Consider the following 7,702-nt stretch of genomic DNA (forward strand, 5'->3'; position numbering starts at 1 on the left):
GTTCCAAGTCTCCAGACACTGACTAGCTAGGTGACCCCAGGCAAGTCATTTAACCTCTATGAGCCTCTGCACCCTAATCTATAAAATGAGGGGTTTCAACTCAGTGACCTTAAAGGTGCTCTTCAGTTCTAGATCAATGGTCCTATGACCTGAGTTTATGTGTGTGTGTGTGTATTATATATTTTATAATATATTGTGTATATGATATGTTATATGCATGTGTTACATATAATCTATAATTATACAGTATAAGTATTGTGTATAATGCATTTACAATATATAATACATATATTTTTGCATGTGTATATATGTGTATACACACACCTGTTATTCCTGGGGGCTGTGGGAGGGATCAAGATCCCTACAAGAGGCAGTCAAGGTGAGCCTGAGGGAAGCCAGAGGCTGTCCTCTGAGGTCCCTCTGTCTCAAAATCTGTTATCCTGTGACTGTCCAGCATTCTTCCCATGCAGCTCTGTAGAAACACAGCCAATGAATGAAAGGTGCTCCTGGTATACAGTAAAGACCCATTGGCACCTCTGTTCCCTTTCCTAGAGCTCGGGCTCTTCTCTCCTCAGGTCTGAGACCATTTGATTCTTCTAACACATGTGGAAGGCTTGCAAATCGATCCTCGCATATCTCCTCATTTGATCCTCACAACTCTAGGAGACTGGGGCTGTTAATACCTCTATTTTACAGATGAGGAAACTGGAGCTCAGAGAGGGTCAGTGACTTCTCCCCAGGTAATCCAACTCATGCCCCTCAAAAGCATGATTGGAACCTCCAGCTTCCTGACCCAAGGTCAGCATGTCTTCTTTATTTCCTCCCGTTGTCTCTCAATGTTCAGGGACATTTTGATGGGATTATGGGATCAGAGACCTGGAGCTGGCAGGAACCTAGAGGCCATCTCATTCCACCTTTTCCTAATTTTACAGGTAAGGAAACTGGGGTTCAGGGAGGCTTTTTTACCTAAGGTCACAAGGGCAGTAAGCATCAGAGGGAAGATTTGAACATAGGTCTTCTGGCTCCAGAATCAGGGATCTTTCTAGTTCAAATGGTCTGGTACCGTGAAAGCTAATTTCATTCATCACTCAGGTCCTTTCCCTCACTTTGACCCACCACCCCGACACCCATCCCACCACTATGAGGTTCTCCCTCCTTTTAGTCCCTTTCCCCTTCTGCCCTGTTCTCTCTTCACCTTTGAGACACAAGTTCCATTTCAAGGCCCCAGAGGCTTGCACAATTCCTTTGCATTCTCTCTAGAACTGGAGAGACCCACAAAGGAAGTATCAAATTAATATGTTTGCTGAGGTTGAAGCAAAAGTCTCCGGCTGTGGGGGTAGGAATGGGTGGGAATGCATTGGCAACAGCAACCAGTCAGTTAGTGAGTCCTCCCTGCTCTCTCCTCTTCCTCAGTTGGCCCCCATCCTTAAACCTTTCTTGGTCAGGCCACATGGCCAGCTAGGGGCAGCAGGGGGAGCCCTGGGTCTCTGAGCTGCCTTACCAGCTCCACTGCCCATAGTCCTTCCCCACCTGCAAAGTTGTACTTTCTCACCCCATTTCACTTCTCAGTCCTCCTCATACCTGCAAGGAAGTTCTTGCTGGGCTGTTTGGGCAGTGATGAGAAAGCCTTGACAGCTTAGTGGTAATACTCTTTCCACCAAAAGGAAAAAGAAAAGGAAATGGCAGCAATGATATTTCTTTCACCAGTGACATTCAATTTAATGGGCATTTTCTAACCATCTACTAGGTGCCATACACAGGAGACATAAAGACAAAAACCAAATGGTGCCTTCAAGACATTCTTGGGGGGGGTCTCTCTTCTTGCCAGTTCCAGGTCATGTTGATTGTCTGTTTTGTGATCCTAGAATCTCAGGAAGAGACTTTTGACATCATCTAGTCTAGCCTGGTGTAATGGAAAGAGCACCAGTCTTGGAGTCACAGGATACAGATTCCAATTCCAACTCCAGCAATCACTAGCTATGCCATGATGGGCAAGTCACTCATCTCTCAGGGTCTCAGTTTCTTTATTTCTTTATTTTTTTAAAAATTAATTTATTTGTTTCCAGTTTTCAACAATCACTTCCATAAGTCTTAAATTTTCTCCCTTTCCCTTCCCCCTCCCTCCCTGAGACGCATGCAGTCTTATATGGGTTCTACACATACAGGGTCTCAGTTTCTTCAACTAAAAATGAGGGTGTTGAACTAGATCAGCCAAGCAACAAACATTTATTGTGTCTACTGTATATGAAGCATTGGAGATGCAAAGACAAAAGTTAAAGCAATCTCTACCCTTAACAAGCTTACAATGGAGCTGGAGAAAATAAGATATACAGGTAGAGAAAAAATGGACCCAAGATAGTTTGTAAGAAGGTAATGAACGGTGAAGGCATTGGGATGACCCTAAGGGTCCCTTCCCATCCAAAATCTATGATCTTATTGTAAGGGAGGGTGTCCCTTCAAAACTCAACGAAGTATAATCAGGCAAGAGATGTGTTGAAGTTTTAAATGTGTAAATAAGATGGTTTATGCTCTGTGAGTTCTTTATAAGGTGTGAACCTCTTGGGTATAAACAGAAATCGATGTGATTAACTGAGAAGATCTGTCCCAACTATTTATTCTATGTATAAAAGATGGCCAGTCAAGGGGTAAACCAGGCTAGTGGTGAAAGACCTCCACTTTAGGAACTGGAGGATCAAGCCCCTAAGAGGGATTTGCTTTTGGGGGAAGGAGAGAGAGAAAACTCTCCTCTACACCCTGCCATTGACCATGTTATTAGAGAGGCTATGAGCAAAAGGAGACACACTGAGGATAAAGATGGTCAAACGTGGAGTATTTCAGGTGCAGAAGGACAGCCAGCTAAGGTAGGGAACAGATTCCTGGCCCTGGAGAGAAGTGTTGGCTACAGAAGCATTTACCCTTGAGGTCCAGCAGAGAAATTCATGAGGATTCTATAAAGGGAGAAAAGTACTTCCAGTACCCAGCAGTTGTTAATTACCTTTTGCTTTTGTATGTGTGTGCCTCACTACTTTAAATTTATGCCTACTCTCCCTGGGTACTCTGGAGATTTGTGGGAACTGTGCCCCAGACTTTCGTTTTTGGAGTGGAGAAATGATTTTGTACCAAATTCTCTTCCTTTATAGCCTTAGTAAATGTTTTTTCTCAAAAAAGGAAAAGAGAAAAGCTAATTATGTCTCACTACTTATTGATGGGAAGCAGACCAGGAGGGGCTCAAGAGAGAGCACTAGAAACCCAGTTCCTTAGAGTTATCCCTGGAACCCTGAGAGAGAAGTAGTAGGAACCACCCCCTGAGCACCACCCCCATACAGGTGCTGAGCTGGGGAAATTTCCAGAGAGAGGGTGCTGTATTACTGTCCTCCATTTCACAGACGAGGATAAATGACTTGCTCAAGGTCACACAGGCAGTAACTGCACCCTAATTCAAACCCCGGTTCTTTGATGCCAAATCCAGTGCTTTTCTGTTACAGAAAAACCATCTCATTTCATTTCCAGAGACCTCAAGACACTGAGGCATATTTTGTATATGTGAACAGCTCTAGTGGGCTGGCAGAGGGTGAGAGCACCCGGCTGGCCTGTCTGGGAATGAGCATCAAAGCATTTCTCCATGTTGGAGCAAGGAGAAAGCGGCACATTACAGGTCCAGTTGGCCAGCTCTTAGAGTCTGGATATTTACCACTGAGATGAATGAATCCTGTCAGGTACCACCCAGTGAGAGCTCAGAGCAGTGAGCAAGCTTTGGCGGGGAGGGCTCCCTGCCTTACTATTACATTAGTAATAGTAGTTCAGATCAGATCAGATCTCCCAAATAACCCTGTCCTAGATCTTGTGCCCTTGCCTCCCAGATGGGTTATAGGCAGAGACAGACACAGAGGAAATCGGGAGTCAGAGGGAGGGAAGAAGGGGGGGGGGGGGAGAGAGAGAGAGAGAGAGAGAGAGAGAGAGGAGAGACAGAGAGAGACAGAGAGAGACAGAGAGAGACAGAGAGAGACAGAGAGAGAGAGAGAGAGAGAGAGAGAGAGAGAGAGAGAGAAATCATCTATGATTTATTAGTACTGAACTATTGAATATGGAATTTCTTTGTGCCTCCCACTTAGCTAATTAGTTCCATTTCTTAATGGCCTGTGTTCCTTATTCAGTGACTGCAGAGGTAGAGTGGTGACTCATTGGAGCCAAGATCTAATAGTGACCTATATACAGGGCTTAGGGGACCATGGGAGGGGAAAACAAGAGTCCTGGGGTCCATTTCTACCCTTCTGCTCTTGGACTTGGAGCACGCGAAGACAGATTTGAAGCCCCTGCTGATGTAACCACAGATCCTGGTAGTTTTGAAGAAATACTCACTTTAGTTCTGAGGATCAGAAATGTGTATGGTGGGGGTGGGGGTGGAACATGACAGTTAGGATTAAGCCTCTGAAGGGCTGTCTTGTGTAGGAGAGATTGGACTGGTTATGCCTGGCTGGGGGTGTGTAGGGGGCCAGAACCAGGAGCAGTGGGTGAAAGTTACAAAGAGACAATGAGAGCTGTCCAACATCTGAGTGGGCTTCGTGCAGGGAGCCCCCCTCATTTAGAGGTCTGCAAAGCAAAGTCTGAACGGTCCTTTGTAGAAGAGACTCTTGTTCATGTCTGTGGGACCAGTCGGCCTCCAAGGTCCCTTCTAGCTCAGGTTCTGGGATCAAATGAAATAAAGTACGGAAAGTGTTTGCAAAATCAAAGTATCATAAATAGAAGTTATTGTTTATTATTCTAATGATCTCATTCTTCTCCTTTTTCAAGAGGGTCAATAGAAATGGTCCTGGGATAAGCCACCATCCTGTATTATTTCTTTATACTTAATGGTCTGTAACAGGGGTTCTTTTTCTGGGGTCAGTGAACTTGTTTTGAAAAGATGTTGATGATTGTTTTCCTCTACAGTTGGGTTCCTTTGTAACCCCATGCATTTAAAAACGTTATTCCGAGAAGTGGTCCGTAGATTTTGCCAGAGCTAGTCTTCTCATGAAAAACATAGGAAGACGTGGGACCCCACCTTCTTTTCTCAGAGCTCTTGGCTGCCTATTCAAGGGTTCTGGATGAGTCTGAAAACTGTGTGGTGACAGATATGTAATGCAAGACTATTGGCCTCAGGCTCCACCCACTTCCACCCAGCTTCCACACTCTGCCAAAGTTATTGTCCCAAAGCACAGCTCAGTTCATGTCCCCTGCCGCCCCCACCCCCCACCCCCACTACTCTGGACCCAGTGAGAGCTCCGAGTTAGTCACCAAACAGTGGCCAGACTTGGTGTTTGGCTGGATTTTATTTCCAAGCTCCCAGTGTCTAATGCACAAAATCTCAGCTCTAGCACTGGAAGGGTCCTTAGAGACCACCAAGAAGGCCCAGAGAGGAGTGACTAGAGCAGGGTCATGCTGCTAGCAAGTTTTTGAGGTAGGATTTGAACTCAGATCTTCTGGAGGGGTCTTCCTTCCAAAGTGCCTTGTATTCATTTCATATATATTTATATGTGTCTATGTTGTCTCTCTCAGATACAATGTCAGCTCCTCTGGCACAAGAATAGGTGCTGATGGATTGATTGATGCTCCAGTGTATGCCTCAGTCCTCTTCGATTATATGATGTTCCCAGCTGGATGCAAGCTCTCCTTCCTGTGAGCTTCCAGGTTATGGGAGGGAATCGTATGGTAGTGGAAGTATCACCGACTCTCAAGTCACAGCTCTTAGGGCCAAGTTTCACTTTGCTGTGTGACTGTAAGTCAGTCCCCTCCCCTTCATGCTGTTTTCTCATCTGTAAAAGAGGCTTTACTAACGGGAGGGAGAGAGGAGGAGAGAGAGTTTGGAACTCAAAAGAAAAAAATGAAAGCTAAGACAACAGCAACAACTCTACTAGCTGCCTTATGCAGTGGATGTGTCAGTAAAATAATCTACACAAAGGGCTTTGTAACCATTAGAAGAATATAAATTCTGCTGTCTCACACACTTGTCAGATTCTTAATTTATATTATTATTCTCTATGTAGGGCAGGTAGGGGGCACCGTAGTGCACAGAGCACCTGGCCTGGGAGTCAGGAAGACTCCTCTTCCTGAGTTCAAATCTGGCATCAGACACTTACTAGCCATGTGACCCTGGGCAAATCACTTCACCCTGTTTGCCTCAGTTTCCTCATCTGTAAAAATGAGTTGGAGAAGGAAATGGCCAGCCACTCCAGGAAACTTTGCCAAGAGAACCCCAAATGGAGTCACAGAGAGTCAGACCTGACTAAAACAACTGAACAACAAAAACTCTTCACATGTGTCTTATCTCTGCTAAACTCCTTGTGGGCAGGAACCATGCTCTATTTGTCTCGTATCTTTCCACAGTGCTCTGCACATAGTAGGTGCTTGATGGATGATAGTTGAATGACTGAATGTGTAAAAGGGCCATCTTAGCCCTGGGACGTCCTGCCATAGCTTGGCTGCCCACTTAGCTTCCTGAGATGTCTAGCATCTGGTGTCGGGGGTGACCCAGCTGGCAAAGGAGGGTGCCTGATACTGGATGGGTGCAGGTTTTTATATGTAAAGAGATGGGCAGAAATGAGAGACAGATGCCACAGCCACGCCAGCATCCCTACCATGGTGCTGTTCAATGAAATATGAGCAGAGCTTGCAGAGCAAATTGACTCTTGTAGCCAAAGTGATCACAAAGCCATACAAAAGAGCCTTCTAGACCTGAAGCCACTGTTGTCCTGATGAGTGTGGGCTGTGGCCCACAAAGCAGCTGGCAGCCAGAATGATTGGGACCAGAAACTGATGCCAGAGATCTCATGGTCCAGACCAAGTCTAGAAGGCTGCACCCAGGAGAAACTGATGCTGAGCCTAATGACAGTTTTCTTGTCTTGGTGGGGGCGTGGAGATTAGATCTGGGATACAGAAGAATGTTGTGCTTTGCAATACATATGTCTTTTTCCTTTGCATTTTATTACACTTTTTACCCAAGCTAATTAAACTGTTGTCTAACCATGACTTTGACTTTGAGTGGAGGTAACTGAAATAACATTTTGGTCTGGGCAGCCAAGTAGGTGGGAGCCAAGCCAGAGTTTGAGTGACACATGGTCCTAGACAGGAATCTGGGAGGGTGGCAGGGGGAAGGATTTCAGTTATTGACAACCATATGTCCCTGGGATCCTGACTATTTAAGGCATCAAGCCTGGGCCATGTGTTACAAAGGAGTGAGTACTATGCAAAATGAATTACAAGAGACATCTATTGTGCTGGGAACTTTTGACATTAGGTGCATCCACAAGGAGCTGTTCCCCATTTTACTAGGAGATTTGTACCAATACAGGAAGTGCTTTGCTTTGGAGAGGTTAAGATTTTTGAAGGACATGACATGAACCACTCCACTGTGGCCTCATCCCCTTCACGACTGGGCCCAGCCTGGTTTCCATGATAATTATATACTATTCACTCTTAGTCTTTGCTCAGCCAAACTGACCTCCTTGCTATAAGCCTCCCCTGCCAACATCCCAATTCACCTCAGCCCCGAGGTCATACCCTCCCCATCCCCAGGTGGGATGCAGGCTCCATGAAGGAAAGGACTAGTTTCATTTGTCGTTTTAGATCCCCACTGTCCTTGGTAACTAGCACATAGTAGGCCAATACTAAATATTTTAATCATTGCTACCACATAATGACATAATAATAAGAGGGAGCCCAATGA

At 45.4% G+C, this 7,702-nt stretch overlaps 1 long non-coding RNA gene across 1 annotated transcript; it reads left to right on the top strand.

Moving 5' to 3' along the window:
* Positions 1–320: 320 nt before the first annotated feature.
* LOC140532532 (uncharacterized) lies at positions 321–7,005 on the top strand. The gene is made up of 3 exons (XR_011976561.1): positions 321–740; positions 845–932; positions 5,536–7,005. It is a non-coding gene; the product is annotated as an uncharacterized lncRNA (long non-coding RNA).
* Positions 7,006–7,702: the final 697 nt, after the last annotated feature.

This window comes from Notamacropus eugenii, chromosome 3 (assembly GCF_028372415.1).
Source record: "Notamacropus eugenii isolate mMacEug1 chromosome 3, mMacEug1.pri_v2, whole genome shotgun sequence".
In the NCBI taxonomy this organism is placed as follows: domain Eukaryota; kingdom Metazoa; phylum Chordata; class Mammalia; order Diprotodontia; family Macropodidae; genus Notamacropus; species Notamacropus eugenii.